This window comes from Salmo salar, chromosome 12 (genome assembly GCF_965601325.2).
Source record: "Salmo salar chromosome 12, fSalSal1, whole genome shotgun sequence".
Lineage (NCBI taxonomy): Eukaryota > Metazoa > Chordata > Actinopteri > Salmoniformes > Salmonidae > Salmo > Salmo salar.
In genome coordinates, this window is record NC_138302.1 from 92,930,028 (window position 1) to 92,954,473 (window position 24,446).

Consider the following 24,446-nt stretch of genomic DNA (forward strand, 5'->3'; position numbering starts at 1 on the left):
CTCTCCCTCTCCCTCTCTCTCTCCCTCTCTCTCTCTCTCCACTCCAGCCCTCCTTCCTTCCTTCCACCCTCCCTTTCACCCTGCGTCTAATTTTCAAAGCTCAGCATTCCCCTCTGCGTGTACTGTAGAGAGAGAACAAATGAACGAGAGGAGGAGGAGCAGAGTCCAGAGTACGCCATAAACCCCCCCCCCCCCACACCCAATTGATGACAAGTAGGATTTTTATTGAGTAGCTCTTCAGCCAATGAGGCTGCAGTGCCGGGAAATACAGCAGTGAAACGGCACATAGCTTTGATGCTGGTGCTGATTTGCAGTGTGAGAGAATGTTAATGTGCGCGTGTATTTCATTTCATTTTCCCCAGATCTGATTAACTCCTCACCACAGGCAACTGTTTTGTGTCAGTGTGTGTGAAGTGGGCTTTCGTGAAGAGACCCCCGGGGGTGACTGCGGGGACTGAGCAGTTACAAGAGGCTTATCTTCTTCAGAGTGGGATAAACCCAAAAAACTATTCATCTCAAACATTTCTTCTCCTAAGACCTTATCTCAAGTGTCCTGCAGGTACTACAGACAGAAGTACCCTCCCTCTCTCTCTTTTTCTCCAGGAGACAACAGCTCTCTGATACAGGTAAGGTGTCACTTCTTACTGTATGTACATGTTTGTTGATCGGTGATGAGTGCCGTGGTCATGTATCATTTAGTCATGGCAGTAACCAGCCTCATTACACTGCCCATCTACCTAGAGGACTGCAGTGGGAGAGGAAAGGCTCAAGGTAATTATAGCAGACAATGATATCTTCCCCAGTTTCAATTTCCTCTGGTTTAATGTAGAGACACTGCAGGGAAAGGGAGGCTGCCAGTGGAACTTTCTCTCTCAGTATTGAGGCAAGTCCTCATGCGTAGCTTCATACAGTGCTGCAGTATCACGTTACATAATAGTAGAAAATGTGTGTAAGAGAGTAGAACTTGGGATGGGGCTGTTTTCTCATTAGAAAACATTGAAACAACATATTTCACAGTCCTCTACTTATTATGGATACCATTCACTTCAAATATGTCGATTCAACTATAACTGAAGTGATCAGTGGAGTGTGTTTTAGTCCCAATTCAATGTTTGATCAAATGCCTTTTACATTTTTTTTGCATTCTTTTTACCCTGAACCAATATCTGAGAGAAATGTACAAACAAACAATTTTCTATTGATCTGTTGATATCAAGTTTATATACAGTTATCATGTTGATATGAGTCCATTTGTTTCCTATCTTTAAATGTAGACTAAAAGGAAGGTAAATGGTTGATAAAATGACATGATGACAGTTTTGAAGTAACATCATGAGAAGAACAGCCCCGTTCCACTATACATTCTGCTGCGCTGGGGGGTGCATGCAAGGTCAATTCTGCTGAACAAGCTATTCTGAAAGAGCCCGTGCATGCATTGAAGAGGTGCTACCCTGTACTGTAATGGATTAAAAGTAATGATATTAAATGTCAAAGCTATGTTTCTCATACCAAATTAACCACATCGCCCCTTTCCACCATGTGTAGCTTGTACCTAAGGTCATTGCATCATCATTGACTACGTTGACTGCGTATCTTTTCTTGGGTTGATTTCAAAGTCTTCCACACCACTCTGAAGGGTACAGTTTACCAGATAAAAGTGGACCTCAGTGAAAATGCAGTAATTTATATCAGGTTATTAAACCTGATCTACCGAGCAATTCCATATTCCTCATATGCATACTTTAGTCATGAGTTATTAGCATAAGGATGGAACCTCTATATACCACATCAGGATGTAATTGATGGTATTGAGAGGCAGCATTATCCAAGGTGACAAGTGAGTGTCTTTCTATGGGGCTGTTGTGTTCTCAGGTGGTGTTTCAGGCCGGTCGGTCTTCAGGGCCACTATGTGTACAGGACTGGGACTCTCCAGGTTTAGAACCTCCTATAGCTCCTCCCACCAGCTTCCTCCGGTGTACAGGACTGCCTGTACTGGGACTCTCCTGGTTAAGATGCAGAGGGGTCCGCCTCCTCTGGCACAGCAGAGGTGATTCAGAGGAGCCACAGCCGCAGCACTCTCTCTCTCTTTCTCTCTCTTTCTTTCTCTCTCTCTCTCTCTCTCTCTCTCTCTCTCTCTCTCTCTCTCTTCTCTCTCTCTTTCTCTTCTCTCTTCTCTCTCTCTTTCTCTCTTTCTCTCTTTCTCTCTCTCTCACTCTCTCTTTCTCTCTTTCTCTCTCTCTCGCGCACACACACACACACACACACACACACACACACACACACACACACACACACACACACACACACACACACACACACACACACACACACACACACACACACACACACACACACACACACACACACACACACACACACACACACACACACACACACGCAGTTGTCCAGGGAATAGTGCTGAGCTGGCCATGTCATGGGGGAGGATACTGGGATACGTACCAGTGCTAGTTCATAAATCAGTGAAATGGAGTCAGGGCTATTTTGGGTCGTAGGGGTAAGTGGGAGAGACATGTCTGGGGTTTTACTGCTTGGTTAAAATGGATGGGCTTTCAAAGGAATGAGGCAACACTACAGTAACCCTCACCCTAACCCTAACCCTTATTTGTAAGTTGAGGTCAATTGCTGTTATTTCTCCTGGTCAACATAAAATAATTAGAGTTAAGAAATATTCCCGTACATCGATAGGTCTTCTATTCTTCACGTTGGAGTGGTTGGGCAGCTGAAATGGAAAGGCCTTGATGCTTCACCATCATCTCTCTCTCTCTCTCTCTCTCTCTCTCTCCCTCTCTCTCTCTCTCTCTCTCTCTTTCTCTCTCTCTCTCTCTCTCTCTCTCTCTCTCTCTCTCTCGGATTGATTTTGTGCAGTAATAAAATGTTTATATGATCTCTCCCAGAAGATGTTCCATTGTTAATGACATGCCAGGTGCACATTGAGATGATACTGAGATTATATTTTTCATTGTCAAACTGTATATAAGCTAGGGAAGTCTTCATGTGTCCATGGCAGACATTTCTGTAACACATTCTGTGAAGAACATACATATGTTTTATAATGTGCATTGTAAACTGACTAAAGGGAACTATGTTTTTGTAAGACTGATGCAAATTTTGGAAATGCAATGGTCTGTTATAATTCTCTAACATGGACTGTTTAGCCACCGTTTAGCCATATTACAGCCATCTGAGCCAATGATGTATTATGAATTCATTTTTAGCCTACTTTTATAGTGAGCCTGGACTTCCCTCTAAAAGTTACTGACTTGCTGTCTTTGTTTCATTGGGAACTGCAGGCAAACACTGTCAGTTTACGCTTTACTGCCGTGGTAGAGGGTTTGTTTGTGTAGCCAGCCACTGGGGTCAGATAGGAGAGAGGAGAAGAAGAGAGACAATATAAAGGAAGGTAATGAGATGTTGTCAGAGTCCTATCTTCTTCTCTTCGCCCTCTCCAGGTCCACTGGTACTGAAGCTAGCTGCCTGCCACCCCAATTGTCACTGCTTCTAGACAATAATGAAACCACCCTACATGTTATTTGGCATACACATTATGGCAAGCTACTGCTGTTATTCACATACTCAGAGATAAAGGCCTACATTTTCATTAAAGTGTTTAAGTTTTTTCTGCCTTATAGTATATAATACATACTGTATCTTTGGGATCCATAACATCAACATTGTATTGATTCTAAAGTTTGAACAATCCCAAAATGCTTTGTTCAACTTGCTTTAAGTGTCATATCTAGCCTGAAATCCAGTCTGTTTGTGGTAACTTCCACTCCTTTCCACTCCTTGTCTTGCATGACAAGTTAAGGAGTGGAATGTTAGCACAAACAGACTATCATATCTGTGTTTCTTGTTGTTTCATGCGCTACTAACAGTAAACAGACTCTGAATCTATGATCTTTTGAATGATAAAACATGCTCTTGTCCAGGGTCACCCTTCCAGGCAAACCGGTGACCCAGCGGCCCCCATCATACGTCTTGTCTTATAATCAGGTGAATGATAATGGCAATTAGAAGTAATCATCATTTTAAAGTGAATAGATTTGGTAGATAGTTTTTCATTATTTTGACCTCCCCACATTATAATTGGAAGAGGAAGTGTAAACTGTAACATAGCCTATTAGCTGGAAAGAAAACTCCAAACACATTTTCACTAAGAGCAGCTGTTTAGCTGGTTAAACAAAGGTTAGCCATGTGTTTGCAAACGTATGTCCAAGTCAAGAAGAGTACCAGCAGCCAGCAGCCTATTCATGGGTGCTTTTTAAAAGCCTATGTTAGATACTCCAGTGAGTGTAATTGGCTTAATATTAGGAGTTGAGAAATAAATGTGAAATAATTAAAATTTTTAGAAAGAAGATATTCTCCTTTTTTCTACTGTAGGTATGTAATTCACAAGTAGTTTATTATGTTGTTGGTAGCGATATTCACAAAAACATTAAAACAAAAAAAATATATATATATTTGTTATTGTATGTATATTTTTGCCGACCCCTGCAGTACCTCCGCGGACTCCTAGGGGGCCACGGATCCCCGGTTGAATACCCCTGCTCTAATGATTGAATAACTAGTGACTGAGTGTTGGTTAGAGAACCATCATCTCATAGTTGGAGGGAGAGACAACCATGCAGCTTTCATTGTTCCAGATCAGAGTAGTGTAGACCAAACCCTGCAGTCCCAGTAAGCACTGATCAAGCACTGATCACCGACTCAGGAGGCAGGCACACACACATGTTCAGTCTCTGGATAATAAAGTAGACGAGCTCAGGGTGCGGATCTCCTTACAGAGAGACATCAGGGACTGTAGTATACTCCATTTCATGGAATCATGGCTCTCTCCGGATATACTGTCCATACAGCCAGCTGGGTTCTCAGTACATCGCGCAGACAGGAATAAAGAACTCTCCTGGAAGAAGGGCTTGGTGTATGTTTCATGATTAACCACTCATGGTGTGATTGTGATAACGTACAGAAACTCAAGTCCTTTTGTTCACCCAACTGAGAATACCACACAATCAAACGCCGACCGTTTTACCTCCCAAGAGAATTCTCTTTGGTTATAGTCACAGCCATGTATATTCCCCCTCAAGCCGATACCCAGACGGCCCTCAAAGAACTACACTGGACTTTATGCAAACTGGAAACCACATATACTGAGACAACATTTATTGTAATTGGGGATTTTAACAAAGCAAATTTGAGGAAAATACTATCGATGTCCTATCAACACATTGACTGTAGTACTCACGCTGGGAAAACATTCAACCACTGCTATTCTCTCTTCCGGGATGCCTACAAGGCCCTCTCCTGCCCTCCCTTCAGCAAATAAGATCACAACTCCATTTTGCTCCTCCTATCCTATAGGCAGAAACTCTAACAGGAAGGTCTATTCAATGCTGGTCTGACCAATCAGAATCCATGCTTCAAGATTGTTTTGATCATGCAGACTGGGATATGTTCTGCATAGCCTCAGATATTAACATTGATGTATACACGGACACGGTGACTGAGTTCATCAGGAAGTGTATAGGGGATGTTTTTCCCACTGTGACTATTAAAACTTACCCAAACCGGAAACCGAGGATAGATGGCAGTATTCTCGCTAAACTGAAAGCGTGAACCAACGTATTTAACCATGGCAAGGGGACTGGGAATATGGCCGAATAAAAACAGTGTAGTTATTCCCTCCGTAAAGCAATCAAACAGGCAAAACGGCAGTACAGAGACAAAGTGAAGTCGCAATTCAACGGCTCAGACACAAGACGTATGTGGCAGGGTCTACAGACAATCACGGATTACAAAGGGAAAACCAGCAACGTCGTGGACACCGACATCTTGCTCCCAGATAAGCTAAACACCTTTTGCCATCATTGAGGATAACACAGTGCCTTCGAAAAGGGCCCCTCACAAGGACTGTGGGCTCTCATTCTCCGTGGCTGACGTAAGTAAAATATTTAAACGTGTTAACCTTTGCAAGGCTGCCGGCCCAGATGGCATCCCTAGCCACATCCTCAGAGCATGCGCAGACCAGCTGGCTGGAGTGTTTACAGACGTATTCAATTTCTCCCTATCCCAGTCTGCTGTCCCCAATTTCCTGTCCCAGGAAAGCAAAGGTAACTGAACTACATGACAATTGCTTCTGTCATCATGGAGTGCTTTGAGAGGCTAATTAAGGACCTTACACCCCAGACCCACTTCAATTTGCTTGCCGCCTCAATAGATCCACAGACGATGCAATCACTATTGCATTTCACACTGCCCTACCCACCTGGACAAGAGGAATACATATGAAAGAATGCTGTTCATTGACTATAACTCAGCCTTCAACACCATAGTACCCTCCAAGCTCATCATCAGGCTCGGGGCCCTGGATCTGAAACCCGCCCTGTGCAACCCAGTCTTGGACTTCCTGATGGGCCAGCCCCCGGGTGGTGAAGGTAGGAAAAAACACCTTCACTTCACTGGTCCTCAACCCAGGGGCCCCACAAGGGTAAATACTCAGCCCCCTCCTGTACTCCCTGTTCACCCATGACTGCGTGGCCACAATCATCAAGTTTGCAGAGGACACAACCATAGTAGGCCTGATTACCAACAATGATGAGACAGCCTACAGGGAGGAGGTGAGGGCCCTGGCGGAGTGGTGGCAGGAAAATAACCTCTCCATCAATGTCAACTAAAAGAAGGAGCTGATCGTGGACTTCAGGAAAAAGCAGAGGGAGCACACCCCTTTCCACATTGGCGGAACCACAGTGGAGAACGTGAAAAGCTTCAAGTTCCTCGGCGTACACATCACTGATGATCTGAAATGGTCCACCCACACAGACAGTGTGGTGAAGAAGGTGCAATAGCGCCTTTTCAACATCAGGAGGCTGAAGAAATTTAGCTTGTCCCCCAAGACCCTCACAAACTTTTACAGATGCACAATTGAGAGCATCCTGTCAGGCTGTATCACCGCCTGGTACGGTAACTGCCACGCCCGAAACCACAGGGCTCTCCAGAGGATGGTGCGGTCTGTCCAACATTTCACCGGGGGCACACTGCCTGCCCTCCAGGACACCTACAGCACCCAGTGTCACAGGAAGGCCAAAATGATCATCAAGGACATCAACCACCCGAGCCACGGCCTGTTCACCCCGCTACCATCTAGAAGGCGAGGTCAGTACAGGTGCATCAAAGCAAGGACCGAGAGACTGAAAAACAGCTTCTATCTCAAGGCCATCAGACTGTTAAATAGCCATCACTAGCCGGCTTCCCCCCCGGTTACTCAAACCTGTAACTTAAAGGCTGCTGCCCTGGAACACTAGTCACTTGAATAATGTGTACATACTGCTTTACTCATCTTATATGTATATGCCATATTCTCTTCTACTGTATTCTAGTCAATGCCACTCCGACATTGCTAGTCCTAATATTTATATATTTCTTAATTTCATTACTTTACTATTAGTTTTGTGGGTATTGTTGTGAATCGTTAGATATTACTGCACTGTTGGAGCTAGGAACACAAGCATACTGCTACACCCGCAATAACATCTGCTAAATATGTGTATGTGGCCAGTACAATTTGATTTGATTTGATTAATATGTGTGATGAGAGCCACAATGAGCCTGAACAATCAGGCCTGTTGCTATGTCTGTGTTGTTTTTCCTAACTGTTAGAAAGATATGCTGTCTATGTTGTATGCCAGCAGAGTTGGAAGCTCAAGAGGTGAGAGAGGAGGATGTATAGCTGAGAATTCTCATAGCTGAGTTGAGTCCACATCAGCACAAACTCCATTGACTGGGGTGGGCAACTATTGCAGAAAGAGCTTCCCCCTGTACTTCACTACATCTGGTTGATGCATGTAGGTAATCTAACTAAAGTTCCATCAATGATGTGTAAAACCATGATCTGAGAAATCTATGCAGCCATGTTGATGGGCAAACAGCAATCGAAAACTATATCATATAACATTTCTCCACCTCTGTTAAATAAGGACAGCTCAACTTCACTGCCCCCTATTGGTCAGAATGCAGATCTTCAATTATAGACTTGTGCATCACCACAATGTGGGTGCAAAGATCTCAGAATAGCAACATTGTACATACTATCTACAAATAATTTAGTGAGACTGAGAATGTATCCATCCCACATTGAATGCTGTAAGTTAAGAATATTGTCTATGTACTGACCACGAACAGCCTGAAGAGACAGGGATGGTATTCTGCCTCTTTGTGAGGAAATGCTGAGAATCATCCTTCCATAATGATGCCAATTTGTCTTCCTTGCTCTTCCTCTGTCTCTCAAGCAAGAAATCCTGGTGAGCTGCTGAAGCAGAAAATAGAGGATGTCCAGACAGAGTTTAGTTTGGTTTATATAAGTTCCTAAGATATGATGCAGGCCTCCTGCTGATGATGTAATTGCTGGCGCAGCCTTAACTTTCAACATTGAAGGATTCAGTCTAATGAATACTAGTGGTTCTCCAGTTTCCTTAGCAATACAGAAAAATCACAAAAAAACACAAAATCTTAAAATCTATTCAAATCAGCACTGACATTGTTGAGAGAGCAGATAAAAGGCAGATAAATGGGGTGCAAAGAGATCAGTTAATTAGTCAGTCCCTTATGGAAGGCCTTTCCCTCAGTAGCCTACTCAGTCAAGTTGCCCCAGATCTGTTGAATGGGGCAACACGCTCTGCTCTTTGTGTAGGGTGATGAATTCAGACTGAGCTCTCTCTCTCTCTCTCTCTCCTTTATCCTCTCCCCCTAGCCCATCTCTAACTGTTTCAACCAGCTCTAGTCGGTCAAGCTATTTTAGGTACCAGCAGGAAGCACAAAAATAATGAGCGTGTGTATAATAGACAGAAAATGAGAGATGGAGGGAGAGTGTACAAGAGAGAGGGCGTGTGTGCGTGAGAGATAGAGAGAAAGTGTGTGTGTGAGAGAGGGAGAGAGAGAGAGAGGGAGTGTGTGTGTGTGTGTGTGTGTGTGTGTGTGTGTGTGTGTGTGTGTGTGTGTGTGTGTGTGTGTGTGTGTGTCGTGTGCGTGTACGCGTGCGTGTGTGTGTGTGTGTGTGTGTGTGTGTGTGTGTGTGTGTGTGTGTGTGTGTGTGTGTGTGTGTGTGTGTGTGTGTGAGAGAGAGAGAGAGAGAGAGAGAGAGAGAGAGAGAGAGAGAAAACTAAACCAAGAGCAGCCAAGAGGGTAAGAAAGAGTCAAAACGTCTGACTGGCCTAATTTGAGCAACCTTGGAAAGACAGAGGAGACAGAGGCTCTGTGATGGTGTTGGGGATGGAGGGACTGTGATGGTGATGGGATGGAGGGACTGTGATGGTGATGGGATGGAGGGACTGTGATGGTGTTGGGATGGAGGGACTGTGATGGTGATGGGATGGAGGGACTGTGATGGTGTTGGGATGGAGGGACTGTGATGGTGTTGGGATGGAGGGACTGTGATGGTGTTGGGATGGAGGGACTGTGATGGTGATGGGATGGAGGGACTGTTATGGTGTTGGGATGGAGGGACTGTGATGGTGATGGGATGGAGGGACTGTGATGGTGTTGGGATGGAGGGACTGTGATGGTGTTGGGATGGAGGGACTGTGATGGTGATGGGATGGAGGGACTGTGATGGTGTTGGGATGGAGGGACTGTGATGGTGATGGGATGGACGGACTGTGATGGTGTTGGGATGGAGGGACTGTGATGGTGATGGGATGGAGGGACTGTGATGGTGATGGGATGGAGGGACTGTGATGGTGTTGGGATGGAGGGACTGTGATGGTGTTGGGATGGAGGGACTGTGATGGTGATGGGATGGAGGGACTGTGATGGGATGGAGGGACTGTGATGGTGATGGGATGGAGGGACTGTGATGGTGTTGGGATGGAGGGACTGTGATGGTGTTGGGATGGAGGGACTGTGATGGTGATGGGATGGAGGGACTGTGATGGTGATGGGATGGAGGGACTGTGATGGTGATGGGATGGAGGGACTGTGATGGTGTTGGGATGGAGGGACTGTGATGGTGTTGGGATGGACGGACTGTGATGGTGATGGGATGGAGGGACTGTGATGGTGATGGGATGGAGGGACTGTGATGGTGATGGGATGGACGGACTGTGATGGTGTTGGGATGGAGGGACTGTGATGGTGATGGGATGGAGGGACTGTGATTGTGATGGGATGGAGGGACTGTGATGGTGATGGGATGGACGGACTGTGATGGTGTTGGGATGGACGGACTGTGATGGTGTTGGGATGGAGGGACTGTCAGCCTCTCACAATGACAGATCCTGTCCTGAGACATTACTAATTTATAGTAACAGTCTTGAATATGAATCATGTTCAAAATCATTTCCTGTCTTTAATTCTTGACCCAGCCAATTTATTTACTGGAGGCAACTGTTTTTATCTGAAATGTGACTTCTTCCAATTGCTTGGGTTAGTTAGTTATTGTATTAATATCCAGTATAGCTATTACCGTTAGTACCCAGTTAGTTGAGTTAGTGTTTTGACTAGCTATATCAAGTTGAAAATACAGTACCAATGTCTTACTCCTTCTATAGAATATTGCAGTGGGTAGTACACATGATCTAGATAAATATCATGAAGATCACTGTAGAGAGGACAAAATGCCGGAAGATTTTGGTGTGTTTTGCAAGCTGAAATAAGTTATTGTAAATCGTCATGGCATACAGTACATACTATAAAGTACTGGTCTGGCACAACATACTTGATAGAATTTACTGGGAAGTGCACTTTTAGATCAGTGAGATTACTGTTGGCTTTGTTCACTGCTTTTCAATTTCTCTTGAAGATAGCAACTGTAGACAAACATTTCTCTTGAAGATAGCAACTGTGGACAAGCATTTCTCTTGAAGATAGCAAATGTGGACAAGCATTTCTCTTGAAGATGGAAAGTATCTTTGTCCTGTGTTGTCCTTGTTGTCCTTGTAAGTCTGGATGTCATGCTGCTGAAATGACATGCTGCAATTTTTTGATCTAACACTTTTTGATTTTCCCCAGTGCTTGCATTTTTTTATTACAAAAGGGAAAGCATTTGCATAGTTGCCAGCCTGCCACAGAAGGACTGTGGTGGCACGAAGCAGCATGTGGAATGATAACTTAAAAAGAGGGCACTAAACCAGGTTCATAGGTGATTTTTGTTGTCTTAAGTTTTCAGTAAGGCCTTCAGTTTTCCCTGAACAAATTTACTGGCCAGGAAAAACGTATGGCCCTACTCAGCAGTTGTGATGCTATATTGTCATTATTGATAACTTGAGAAAAAAACAACTCCGACATAATCTGCAAGTTTGATTGTTGATGCCTAAATGTTTTACATCATTGATATGTTACCCAAATCTAGAACTAGTTATGTCACCAGGTGGGGACAGCCTATAGTATTCTAGAACTAGTTATGTCACCAGGTGGGGACAGCCTATAGTATTTTAGAACTAGTTTGTCACCAGGTGGTGACTAGCCTATAGTATTTTAGAACTAGTTATGTCACCAGGTGGTGACTAGCCTATAGTATTTTAGAACTAGTTATGTCACCAGGGGGCTGCCGCTGACGGTCCCAGGGGGCGCCTGTACTGAGTAGTTTGTCCCAGGGGGACAGCCTTAGTTGACTGTGGCACCAGGTGGTGCAGCCTAGCGCTAGTAGTCCCAGGTGGTGCTAGCCGAGAACTAGTGTCCCAGGTGGTGCGCCGACGCAGGTCCCGGGGAACAGCCTATAGTATTCTAGAAGTAGTTATGTCACCAGGTGGGGACAGCCTATAGTATTTTTGAACTAGTTATGGCACCAGGTGGTGACTAGCCTATAGTATTCCAGAACTAGTTATGTCACCAGGTGGGGACAGCCTATAGTATTCTAGAACTAGTTATGTCACCAGGTGGTGACTAGCCTATAGTATTCTAGAACTAGTTATGTCACCAGGTGGTGACTAGCCTATAGTATTCTAGAACTAGTTATGTCACCAGGTGGTGACTAGCCTATAGTATTCTAAAACGAGTTATGTCACCAGGTGGTAACTAGCGTATAGTATTCTAGAACTAGTTATGTCACCAGGTGGGGACAGCCTATAGTATTCTAGAACTAGTTATGTCACCAGGTGGTGACTAGCCTATAGTATTCTAGAACTAGTTATGTCACCAGGTGGGAACAGCCTATAGTATTCTAGAAGTAGTTATGTCACCAGGTGGTGACTAGCCTATAGTATTCTAAAACTAGTTATGTCACCAGGTGGGAACAGCCTATAGTATTCTAGAAGTAGTTATGTCACCAGGTGGGGACAGCCTATAGTATTTTAGAACTAGTTATGTCACCAGGTGGTGACTAGCCTATAGTATTCTAGAACTAGTTATGTCACCAGGTGGTGACTAGCCTATAGTATTTTAGAACTAGTTATGTCACCAGGTGGTGACAGCCTATAGTATTCTAGAACTAGTTATGTCACCAGGTGGTGACTAGCCTATAGTATTCTAGAACTAGTTATGTCACCAGGTGGTGACTAGCCTATAGTATTCTAGAACTAGTTATGTCACCAGGTGGTGACTAGCCTATAGTATTCTAGAACTAGTTATGTCACCAGGTGGTGACTAGCCTATAGTATTCTAGAACTAGTTATGTCACCAGGTGGGGACAGCCTATAGTATTTTAGAACTAGTTATGTCACCAGGTGGTAACTAGCCTATAGTACTCTAGAACTAGTTATGTCACCAGGTGGGGACAGCCTATAGTATTTTAGAACTAGTTATGTCACCAGATGGTGACTAGCCTATAGTATTCTGTTGATGATGTGAAAGAAGTTCAGGCATGCAATGCCCCATGCGGTAGAGTGTATATGAATACATCTATTACTTTTAATGATCAGAGAATGTTACATTTCACATAATCATATCCTTTAGTCTTCCAAGTGGTTGGATGTTTGGTAGGTCATCTTATAAAGTAGGTGTATGTGAAAGAGTAATTGAAAATGACTCCTCTTATTTCACAATTGATGTTAGTTAATTATAATAGAATTCTCAGGTCAATACATTTAATTACAGTTGGAGACAGGAGATTTTAATAAGGAAGAGCGTAATTAGTAAATGTCTGCTTCATTTTCCAATAGTTTCATATTAAGGAGTCTGATATTATATGTCTGTGTTGTGACAGCTCGATCGTTCTCCTTTTGACTTTTCTGTGATGTACATGTGGTGCTATATGTATGATATACATTAAAGAGGAATGAAGATGGACCGATAGTTCCTCAATGTTACTTCTTCTTGCTTGAGCGTGAGGCATTTACCAATATGGCTGATCACAACAGCTTTACAGCATTAGCCTACACCATACAATGTTCCAGGTGTACGATCTAGTCCAAACACAGTAAGTAGAACATTGCCTTTCACGTCCTGGGTATTTGGCCTGATTCAGGTAAACACCCTTCCTTTCCTCGTACTTTGTGAGATCATAGTCATAAAAAAGGGCAATTCCACAGTAACCGAATTACATTTTGACTCAGATTTATTTCACTTTAAAATGTATGCCAAGCAAAAACCATTGATGTAAAAGTTTAACAAACCATACAACTATGCATAAGGACTACTTTGAACAATTTACATAGAAAATTTCACCAAAACTGTGCAAATTAAAAGTTTGGTAACAGAATTACAGTAAAATCTCCCTCAGTTTTTTATGCAATCAAGTTTTTCCAAAAATCTGAATTAAGATTCAAAGATGTCTGCAGAAAGAATTGGGTGTCAGCTATGACTTTACACCTTGAGTTTGAAAGAAAATATTTTGGTAGGTGAAGTAGGTGGTAGGTGAAGTGGATAGGTACACAAAGATAGAAATATGCAATATCCTTATTTTGCATATTTGGGTATTATTCTACACATTAGTTAATATTGTAATGAACTCCACCACCAAACAAGACCACATTTGGTTGGTCTGGACCAGACCAAATCTGAAACAATCATACACATCTATGTTTCACAAGTTTGAGCATCACAGTACAGCACAGTAGAATAGAGTTCAGTACAGTCCAGTATAGTACAGTAAAGTAGATATGTTCAGTACAGTAGAGTACAGTACAATACAGTAGGGCTGGCCAGGGACCTCATGATACAATATTATCACGCCACTTAGGTGCCAATATGATATGTATTGCGATTCTCGCGATTCTCCCGATTCTGTATTTATTGCGATTCGATACTGCGATTTTATTGCGATTTGATGTTCCAAATATATTGCTCACTATACTGTATGTCTACTGCGGAGAGAGGAGAGAGCATGCGAAAACGAATTTTGATCAGTTAGGTAAATTAAAGTGCTGAAAACATTTTTGCCCATTATTTAAAAAGAAGACGACTGTCACGCCCAACCAAGAGCCCTTGGTTCTCTATGGTGTTGTAGGTCAGGGCGTGACTAGGGGGTGTTCTAGTCTTTTCATTTCTATGTTGGTGCTCTTGGTATGGTTCCCAATTAGAGGCAGCTGATGTTCATTGTCTCTAATTGGGGATCATACTTAAGTTCTCCATTGTTCCCACCTGGGTTGTGGGATATTGTTTGTGTATGTGCAGGTAGCACGACGTTACTTTACGTTTCGTTTCTTGTTTCTTGTTTTTGTTTGAAAGTTTCACTTAAATAAAAGATGTGGAACTCAACACACGCTACGCCTTGGTCCGTCCATTCAAACAATCGTGACAACGGCGAACAAGCTATAGGAAGAAAAATACTGTGGTTTTGGCACAGGTACAGCCGACTCGTGCTAGCTAACACTACCTACAGTAGCAACATTTTTTTATAATATATACACTACTGTTCAAAAGTTTGGGGTCACTTAGAAATGCCCTTGTTTTTGAAAGAAAAGCAAAATTTTTTGGCTATTAAAATCAAATTGATTAGAAATACAGTGTAGACATTGTTAATGTGGTAAATGACTATTGTAGCTGGAAACATCAGATTTTTTATGGAATATCTACATAGGCGTACAGAGGCCCATTATCAGCAACCATCACTCCTGTGTTCCAACGGCACGTTGTGTTAGCTAATCCAAGTTTATTATTTTAAAAGTTTAGCTTGAGAAACAGACGCCTCACAAGTCCTTAACTGGCAGCTTCATTAAATAGTACCCGCAAAACACCAGTCTCAATGTCAACAGTGAAGAGGCGACTCTGGGATGATGGCCTTCTAGGCAGAGTTGCAAAGAAAAAGCCATATCTCAGACTGGCCAATAAAAAGAAAATATTAAGATGGGCAAAAGAACACACACACTGGACAGAGGAACTCTGCCTAGAAGTCCAGCATCCCGGAGTTGCCTCTTCACTGTTGATGTTGAGACTGGTGTTTTCAAATGGATCCAGGCACTGTCTGTTTCTGACTCAATTATAAGCATCAAATAATCTCACACCTTTTACATGAACGCTGACCCATAACATGCCAGAGCAGATGACCTGGAACTAGACAAGTCTTCTCAACGGAGTCCCCAACCTTCTTGATCAGCCCCACTGATCACTGATTTGCTACAGTTACAGAGATGATCTGTGAATGTAAAAGTAACTGTTGTGTGTTAGACCCAGAGAAAAGGTTATTACATGTTTGTATACCCAGTCTAGTGTATCAGCTTCAGGTCAAACTGTAACAATGATATCATCAGTGAAACACTGTCAGTCCAGAGCTAACTACAATGCTACTGTCTTACTGTTGAGACTACTGCTGCTGGTTCACTGTGATACTATCTGCACATTACTGCCATTTGTAGACTACACCTCCCTAGTTGCATTCTTGGCTGTCTTGTAGTTGCACTGTCAGCATTACGAGGGGCCCGGAGAGACACGTTTGTGTGTGTGTGTGTTTGTGTATCAAACTCCTCCTTTAATATATCTCAGCAATAGTTGATTTTTTAACTTTATCGTGGACCTTTATTTGTATAATAACGGGAGTGGTTCTTGCCAGTCAGGAATTCAATTTTGTAAATGAGCACCAGTTCTTTTTTTTCTCTCTCTAACTTTTACTAGCTGCCCCTGCTGACATCATGTGGCCATTTTAGGACTGGCCTACGTGCTCTTATTACAGAGATATAAACATACTTTCTGGTCAATTACATCAAAAGGTAACTTAATCAGAGGGGATCAACATAACAATCTTTCTCTGTAAGTGTGCATGAGAGAGAGAGAGAGAGAGAGAGAGAGAGAGAGAGAGAGAGAGACACAGAGAGAGAGAGAGAGAGAGAGAGAGAGAGAGAGAGAGAGAGCTTCATCTTTGTACGTTACACCCCTGCATTGCAGTGCTGCCTGCAGGATCTGGAAAGGATGCAGTGCCCATCCTCTTTGCCGTCACAGCGGAGGGAAGTGAAACGTGGTCCAAATAACATTGATGACTAGAAGCCCACTGCATGCAACTCAGCACAACCACACATTAACACTACGGCCCGGGTTTACTTTCTCTCTCTTTGACTTCACTTGGTTGTTATCATGTCGTAGCTTAGCAGTCCCCACGGCTGAACTGAACCACTCATGTGGATCTGGGTCCAGGTTGAGAGAGTTTCTCTCACAGATAGATGCACTGTGGTTGATATGGTTTTGAGGTGCAGGAGGGGAGGGGGGCAGGGGGACGAGGGAGGGGAGGGGGTGCGGGAATCCCATACGGCAGAAGGGGGGAACGGGAACCCTCAGGGATCAATAATTCTGGAGCTCCAGACCACTGTTATGTTTTCTATGCACTATGACCTTGCAGAATGGCTTGTCAAACGGCACCATCATACTAGAGCTGCTGAATCGATACAGTTAGAACGGTGACTGGTCGAATCTGGTTCGTTGCCACTGTCTATATGTACTGTAGTACCATCTAACACTGTATTCACAACTCCACCCTGACTTCATCTTACAGGCCTACTGCAATATTTGTTTGATGTTGATGGGTAACAGCATGTGAGTCTTAATTAGCTTAATTACTAGCATAGGGTTAATGTGTTCTTTGAACATTCCAAGATGAATCTGCTCCAAAGTATTGCATTCATCAATAGCTTATGTGCCTTCTTTAGCAACTGTGTTTGCAACTTTCCAAAGAACATTCTAACCCACCCACTACCATGAACCAGATCATGTGTGCTCTAAAATCTTCATGAGTCAAGATCGAGCTGCCCTCTTTTTTATGAGCAAGGTTCTTTCTATTGGTCCAGGTTTGATTTATGGAACATACAGTCTAGATCTATGGGTGTGTTTGAACACAGTATCATCATCAATCCACCACACACTTTAGACAAGTGACATCTAAAAACCCCTCTGGTCAGCCATATCTCTTCACTTGGGCTGGTGTTGTTTTGTAGTCTGTGAGTTGCAGATGTTAAGCAAGGTCATGTTAAATGGGTACGAATAAAAAAAAAAAGCTTTTTCTAACGGATTGTGAAAACTAAGTCTTCACATGGGGATTCAACGCTTGCAGTGCTGGAACAATGTGATAAAACATGTTGTTAGATAAAGCTATCCCAAGTTGATGATATGTTGGGAGTATTCTAATTAGCTTCTGGAAAAATCACTTGCATTTAATTGTATTATTTCCTCCTGTTATCACAAAGACAATTATGTTTGACTTTTTATTAGAATAATTGATATTCAAAGTAGTTTCCATAAACTAGTCTTTTGGGTGTGTTTTTCTGGTTCAATAAAAATGCACTTAGAAAAATGGAGCTCTGTCACAACTTCCGCCAGTCGGTCCGTCTCCTTGTTCGGGCGGCGTTCGGCGGTCGACGTTACCGGCCTTCTAGCCGTCGCCGATCCACTTTTCATTTTCTATTTGTTTTGTCTTTGTCTTATACACCTGGTTTCAATCCCCCAATTACTTGTTCATTATTTAACCCTCTGTCATCCCCTGTTTGTTTGTGAGTAATTGTTTGTCTTGTATACGGTGCGTTATTGTGGGCTTGGTATATTGTGTTGTATTTGTGAAATACTTGAGTAAATACGTTGATTACTCATATCTGCTGTCCTGCGCCTGACTCTCTACACCAGCTACACACAGGCCGATTACACTAAGACCCAGTTCTTAGATAATTCGTTGTAGTCCTCAGAAAACCCAGTTTGGTATAGATAGTTCAACCGGAATCATCTGTGATATTTTCTCTAGGAAAAACACTGGCAAAATATAGGCCTAGTTAACTTCCTGTAATATTTTCAATGAGCATAGAGCACTAATGTTACATTAAGACTTTGGGAAAGTTGGTCTCATATTTCAGTAAACTGATTTCCACAGCCACACATTTCAATTCCATCAATTAGTGGATGAATGAGATAGATGACAGTAGCACATTTACATGTGCGTCACAACCTGCTATAGCCTACAGTATCAGTCAAAAGTTTGGACACAACTACTCATTCCAGGGTTTTTCTTAATTTTTTACTATTTCATACATTGTAGAATAATAGTGAAGACACCCATACTTTGAAATTACACATATGGAATCATGTAATAACCCAAAAAAGTGTTAAAACAAATCAAAGTACAGTATATTTTAGATTTTAGATTCTTCAAAGTAGCAACCCTTTTCTTGATGACTGCTTTGCGCACTCTTGGCATTCTCTCAACCAGCTTCACCTGGAATGCTTTTCCAACAGTCTTGAAGGAGTTCCCACATATGCTGAGCACTTGTTGGCTGCTTTTCCTTCACTCTGTGGTCCAACTCATCCCAAACCATCTATTGGGTTGAGGTCGGGTGATTGTGGAGGCCAGGTCATCTGATGGAGCACTCCATCCCTCTCCTTCTTGGTCAAATAGCCCTCACACAGTCTGGAGATGTGTGGGGTCATGGTCCTGTTGAAAAGAAATTATAGTTCCACCAAACGCAAACCAAATGGGAGGGGGTATAGTTGCAGAAGGTAGCCATGCTGTGGTAGCCATGCTGGTTAAGAGTAACTTAAATTTGAAATAAATCACAGACAGTGTCACCACCAAAGCACCACCCCACCATCACACCTCCTCCTCCATGCTTCACATTGGGAACCACACATGCAGAGATCATCCATTCACCTAGTCTGCATCTCACAAAGACATGGCGGTTGGAATCAAAAATCTCAAACCAAAGGACAGATTTCCACCGGTTTAATGTCAATTGCTCGTGATTCTTGGCCCAAGCAAGTCTCTTCTTCTTTTTGGTGTCCATTAGTAGTGGTTTCTTTGCAGCAATTTGACCACAAAGGCCTGATTCACACAGTCTCCTCTGAACAATTGATGTTGAGATGTGTCTGTTACTTGAACTCTGTGAAGTATTTATTTGAGCTGCACTCTGAGGTGCAGTTAAGTCAAATGAACTTATCCTTTGCAGCAGAGGTAACTCTGGATCTTCCTTTCTGGGATGGCAGGTAGCCTAGTGGTTAGAGTTTTGGGCCAGTAACTGAAAGGTTGCTGGATTGAATCCCAGAGCTGACAATGTAAAAATCTGTTGTTCTGCCCATTTCCCAGGCTCTGAAGATGTGGATGTCGATTAAGGCAGCCCCCCGCACCTCTCTGATTCAGAGTGGTTGTTATAAATGCGGAAGACACATTTCAGTTGTACAACTGACTAGGTACCTTTTCTGTGGCGGTCCTCATCATAGCTCTTCATGGTTTTTGTGACTGCACTTGAAGAAACATTCAAAGTTCTTGACATTTTCCTAAATGACTGACCTTCATGTCTTAATGTAATGATGGACTGTCATTTCTCTTTGCTTATTTGAACTGTTCTTGCCATAATTTGGACGGTCTTTTACTGAATAGGGCTATGTTCTGTATACCCCCCCTACCTTGTCACAACACAACAGATTGGCTCAAACGCATTAAGAAGGAAAAAAATTCCACAAATTAACTTTTAACAAGGCATACCTGTTAATTGAAATGCATTCCAAGTGACTACCTCATGAAGCTGGTTGAGAGAATGTCAAGAGTGTGCAAAGCTGTCATCAACACAAAGGGTGGCTACTTATAAAATATATTATTATTATTCCTTATGTGTTATTTCATAGTGTTGATGTCTTCACTATTATTCTACAATGTAGAAAATAATAAAAAAAAATATAGAAAAACCCTTGAATGAGTAGGTGTGTCCAAACCCTTTACTGGTACTGCATGTAGGCCAGATACAGCATGGGGCTGGATGTGGGCTATGTTATTGTCAGAGATAATAACCCTGGGAGAGAGAGGTCAATACCAAAGACAAGGTAATCAATTCCAGCCAACAACACGGTATCCCTTTCACCTGACATAACAGGACATTCCTGTCACATGATTTGTGTACAGTACAAGCATCGTTTGTTTGTCAATGAAAACATGATCTGTACCTCTGGGCAACTTCCACCCAGAGACTGGCTGCTGTCCGATTTCTTGCCCGCCTCCCCAAAGTATGCGCTTGTTCACTCCATCTCATAGATGTAAAAGACATAAAATGGTGTTAAGGGAACTCCTGCTAACCCATTGTTACACAAATCAAATGCTTTAACATCCATGAGGGGGGAGTGAGTAAGTGGGTAGGGAGTGAGGGGGTATTAAGGAAAGTTTAGTGCAGTGGTATTCAAAGTCGCGGGAACTGCAGTGTGGTCGCCCCCCCCCAAAAAAAATATATATATAGATATATCTCGTACAATAATCTGTACACTTCACCCCCCCCAAAAAAAAAAAAATATTTAGATTATATATAATAATACAGATTATTGTACAAGACAATATAAAAAAAAAATGTATAATGATAATTTGAAAAAAGAAAACTTAATTTACTAAATGTATTTATTGGTTTCTTTTCATCATAAGAGATGCAAATGTAATGAATTGAAGGTTATTTGTTCATGTAAAAATCTACATTTACCGATCATAAGGCGGTGTCTTCAGATTTGGTGGCGTGGGATCGCAAAATTTACAACAGAAATTCTGCCAGAAACAATGGGGTCCCCTCTGAAAAAGTTTTAATACCACTGGTTTAGGGAATATTGACATAGCACAACATCAAGTCTTACTTATTCCAGCCGAGGGCAGAACCAGACCATGCACAGTGAGCTGTGAGTTCAGTACTGCCCCCCTCTGTGCAAAGGGAGTCATAACATGCTGAAACATGGCAGAGACAGAGCCCCTGCTGGGCCGGCCTGGCTGCCACCAGCTGTTCACTTCCACACAAACACATGGATGAGGTATTCCCTCTGGGGGTGTCTGGGAGAGTTCTGGAGATGGATGAGGCATTCCCTCTGGAGGTGGCTGGGAGAGTTCTGGAGATGAGCAGAAATAGTACTTTTCCACTAAAGTCCTTACTGGAATGCTGATGGAGGATTCTGCTCAAACTAGAGGGGTTGGGAGGACAGGAACATGGCAGCTAGTTAGAAGACAAACCGGTCAGTTTCATTCAAGGGAGAACATTGTTATTTCAGTTTTATTTAATGTCACTAATTTGTTATGCAAATGACTCTGTAGGGCATACTAACTCAACATACTTGGAAGGGTAACTCCATACCGTAGAGCAGACTAACTCCATACTGTAGAGCAGACTAACTCCATACTGTAGAGCAAACTAACTCCATACCGTAGGGCAGACTAACTCCATACTGTAGAGCAGACTAACTCCATACTGTAGAGCAGACTAACTCCATACTGTAGAGCAGACTAACTCCATACTGTAGAGCAGACTAACTCCATACTGTAGGGCAGACCAACTCCATACTGTAGAGCAGACTAACTCCATACTGTAGAGCAGACTAACTCCATACTGTAGAGCAGACTAACTCCATACTGTAGAGCAGACTAACTCCATACTGTAGAGCAGACTAACTCCATACTGTAGAGCAGACTAACTCCATACTGTAGAGCAGACTAACTCCATACTGTAGAGCAGACTAACTCCATACTGTAGAGCAGACTAACTCCATACTGTAGAGCAGACTAACTCCATACTGTAGGGCAGACCAACTCCATACTGTAGAGCAGACTAACTCCATACTGTAGAGCAGACTAACTCCATACTGTAGAGCAGACTAACTCCATACTGTAGAGCAGACTAACTCCATACTGTAGAGCAGACTAACTCCATACTGTAGAGCAGACTAACTCCATACTGTAGAGTAGACTAACTCCATACTGTAGAGCAGACTAACTCCATACTGTAGAGCAGACTAACTCCATACTGTAGAGTAGACTAACTCCAATCTGTAGAGCAGACTAACTCCATACTGTAGAGTAGACTAACTCCACATGCTGGGCAGACTAACTTCATACTGTAGAGTAGACTAACTCCATACTGTAGGGTAGACTAACACCACATACTGGGCAGACTAACTCCATACTGTAGAGCAGACTAACTCCACATGCTGGGCAGACTAACTCCATACTGTAGAGCAGACTAACTCCACATGCTGGGCAGACTAACTTCATACTGTAGAGCAGACTAACACCACATACTGGGCAGACTAACTTCATACTGTAGAGTAGACTAACTCCACATGCTGGGTAGACTAACTCCATACTGTAGAGCAAACTAACTCCACATACTGGGCAGACTACCTCCATACTGTAGAGCAGACTAACTCCAATCTGTAGAGTAGACTAACTCCAATCTGTAGAGCAGACTAACTCCATACTGTAGAGTAGACTAACTCCACATGCTGGGCAGACTAACTTCATACTGTAGAGTAGACTAACTCCACATGCTGGGCAGACTAACTTCATACTGTAGAGTAGACTAACTCCACATGCTGGGCAGACTAACTCCAATCTGTAGAGTAGACTAACTCGAATCTGTAGAGCAGACTAACTCCATACTGTAGAGTAGACTAACTCCACATGCTGGGCAGACTAACTTCATACTGTAGAGTAGACTAACTCCATACTGTAGGTTAGACTAACATCACATACTGGGCAGACTAACTCCATACTGTAGGGTAGACTAACACCACATACTGGGCAGACTAACTCCATACTGTAGAGCAGACTAACTCCACATGCTGGGTAGACTAACTTCATACTGTAGAGCAGACTAACACCACATACTGGGCAGACTAACTTCATACTGTAGAGTAGACTAACTCCACATGCTGGCCAGACTAACTTCATACTGTAGAGTAAACTAACTCTAATCTGTAGGGCAGACTAACTATTATGTGTCATGTACTGTGGGGCAATAACCTCAAGGTGCACTTAAACAACTTGAGAGTTCAGAGTTAAGATGACATGTTTACAAGATCATTTTGTTTGCAGCTATATGAAACAAGATTTCATGCTGGATCAATAACATAATAGCTCTATGATCTTGTTATTTTCTATTGTAATTTAGTAATGAATCGTGACATATAATCAAATCATCTTGGTATCCTAATCAAAACAGGTCAAATGGATAATTTAGTCTGTCCATTATTACATATATTGTGTGAATTGTAACAAGATAACTGTCATGATTCCACCAAGGCCTTATCCTTGTTACATCCTGTTGTCACCTTTCAAATCCTCCCATGTAAGATATGTGTTGTGAGGAGGACATGTTCACCAGGAGCCATATGTCAAACATTTGAGAGTAGGGGTGCTGATCTAGGATCAGGTCTTCCCTGTCTGTGCAATCTGGGGCGGCAGGTAGCCTGGTGGTTAGAGCATTGGACTAGTAACAGAAAGGATGCAAGATCGAATCCCCAAGCTGACAAGGTAAAAATCTGTCGTTCTGCCCCTGAACAAGGCAGTTAACCCACTGTTCCTAGGCTGTCATTGAAAATAAGAATTTGTTCTTAACTGACTTGCCTAGATAAAAAATGATAAAATGTTATTTATTGTGATCTATAAGGCCAAACTGATCCTAAATCAGCACACCTATTCTGAGATGCTGATCCCTCTCAACTAAACCTACATGCAGTCTCCTGCATTTTGAAGGGGTTTCTTGGCTGATAAGGAGTGATTGTAGACTCTTCATATGGCATATCAAACATTACTACGATGGAAGACTGAATGTTTATACATGGTTGTTTGCTGAAGAGGAGATATTGGTATACGCAGTACAGTATGACCCTTTTAACTTCAGTGTAAATAGTTTACCTCTCCATTTTCTCTCTTTCCCTCTATCCTCACACCTATATCCCTCCCTCTTCCCTCTTCCCTCTCTTTCTCCTCTTCTCCTCTTGTTTCTTTCTCTCTCATTCCATGCCTATCTTTCCATCCCTCTTCCATCCCTCTTTCATACCAGTGAATCAATGAGCCATTCCAACCCCTAAGAACAGAGAACAGGGGGGTTTAAATATTGATCATTTACGATGGCTATCAGATGCTAGACTGATGCACAGCATACTGCATTCAGCAGTGTGAGCAGCATCGCAAATGAGGATGGAGAGAGTAAGAGAGAGACAATTGGAGAGTCTGTGTATGTTGAGGGAGAGACGGTGAGGGAGGAGATAATTGAGAGAGTGTGTGTATGTTGAGGGAGAGACAGTGAGGGAGGAGAGAATTGAGAGAGGGAGGTGTGTGATTGAGGGTGGGA

At 42.7% G+C, this 24,446-nt stretch overlaps 1 protein-coding gene across 2 annotated transcripts in view; it reads left to right on the forward strand.

The window, feature by feature from the left end:
• The first annotated feature begins 255 nt into the window (after positions 1–255).
• LOC106566022 (synaptotagmin-2) overlaps positions 256–24,446 on the forward strand; it is a 44,750-nt gene continuing 20,559 nt past the window's right edge. For both annotated transcript variants that reach the window (XM_014133806.3, XM_014133808.3), the window contains exon 1: positions 256–626. The gene's annotated coding sequence lies outside the window, so the exon portion shown is untranslated. The remainder of the gene's footprint in view (positions 627–24,446) is intronic.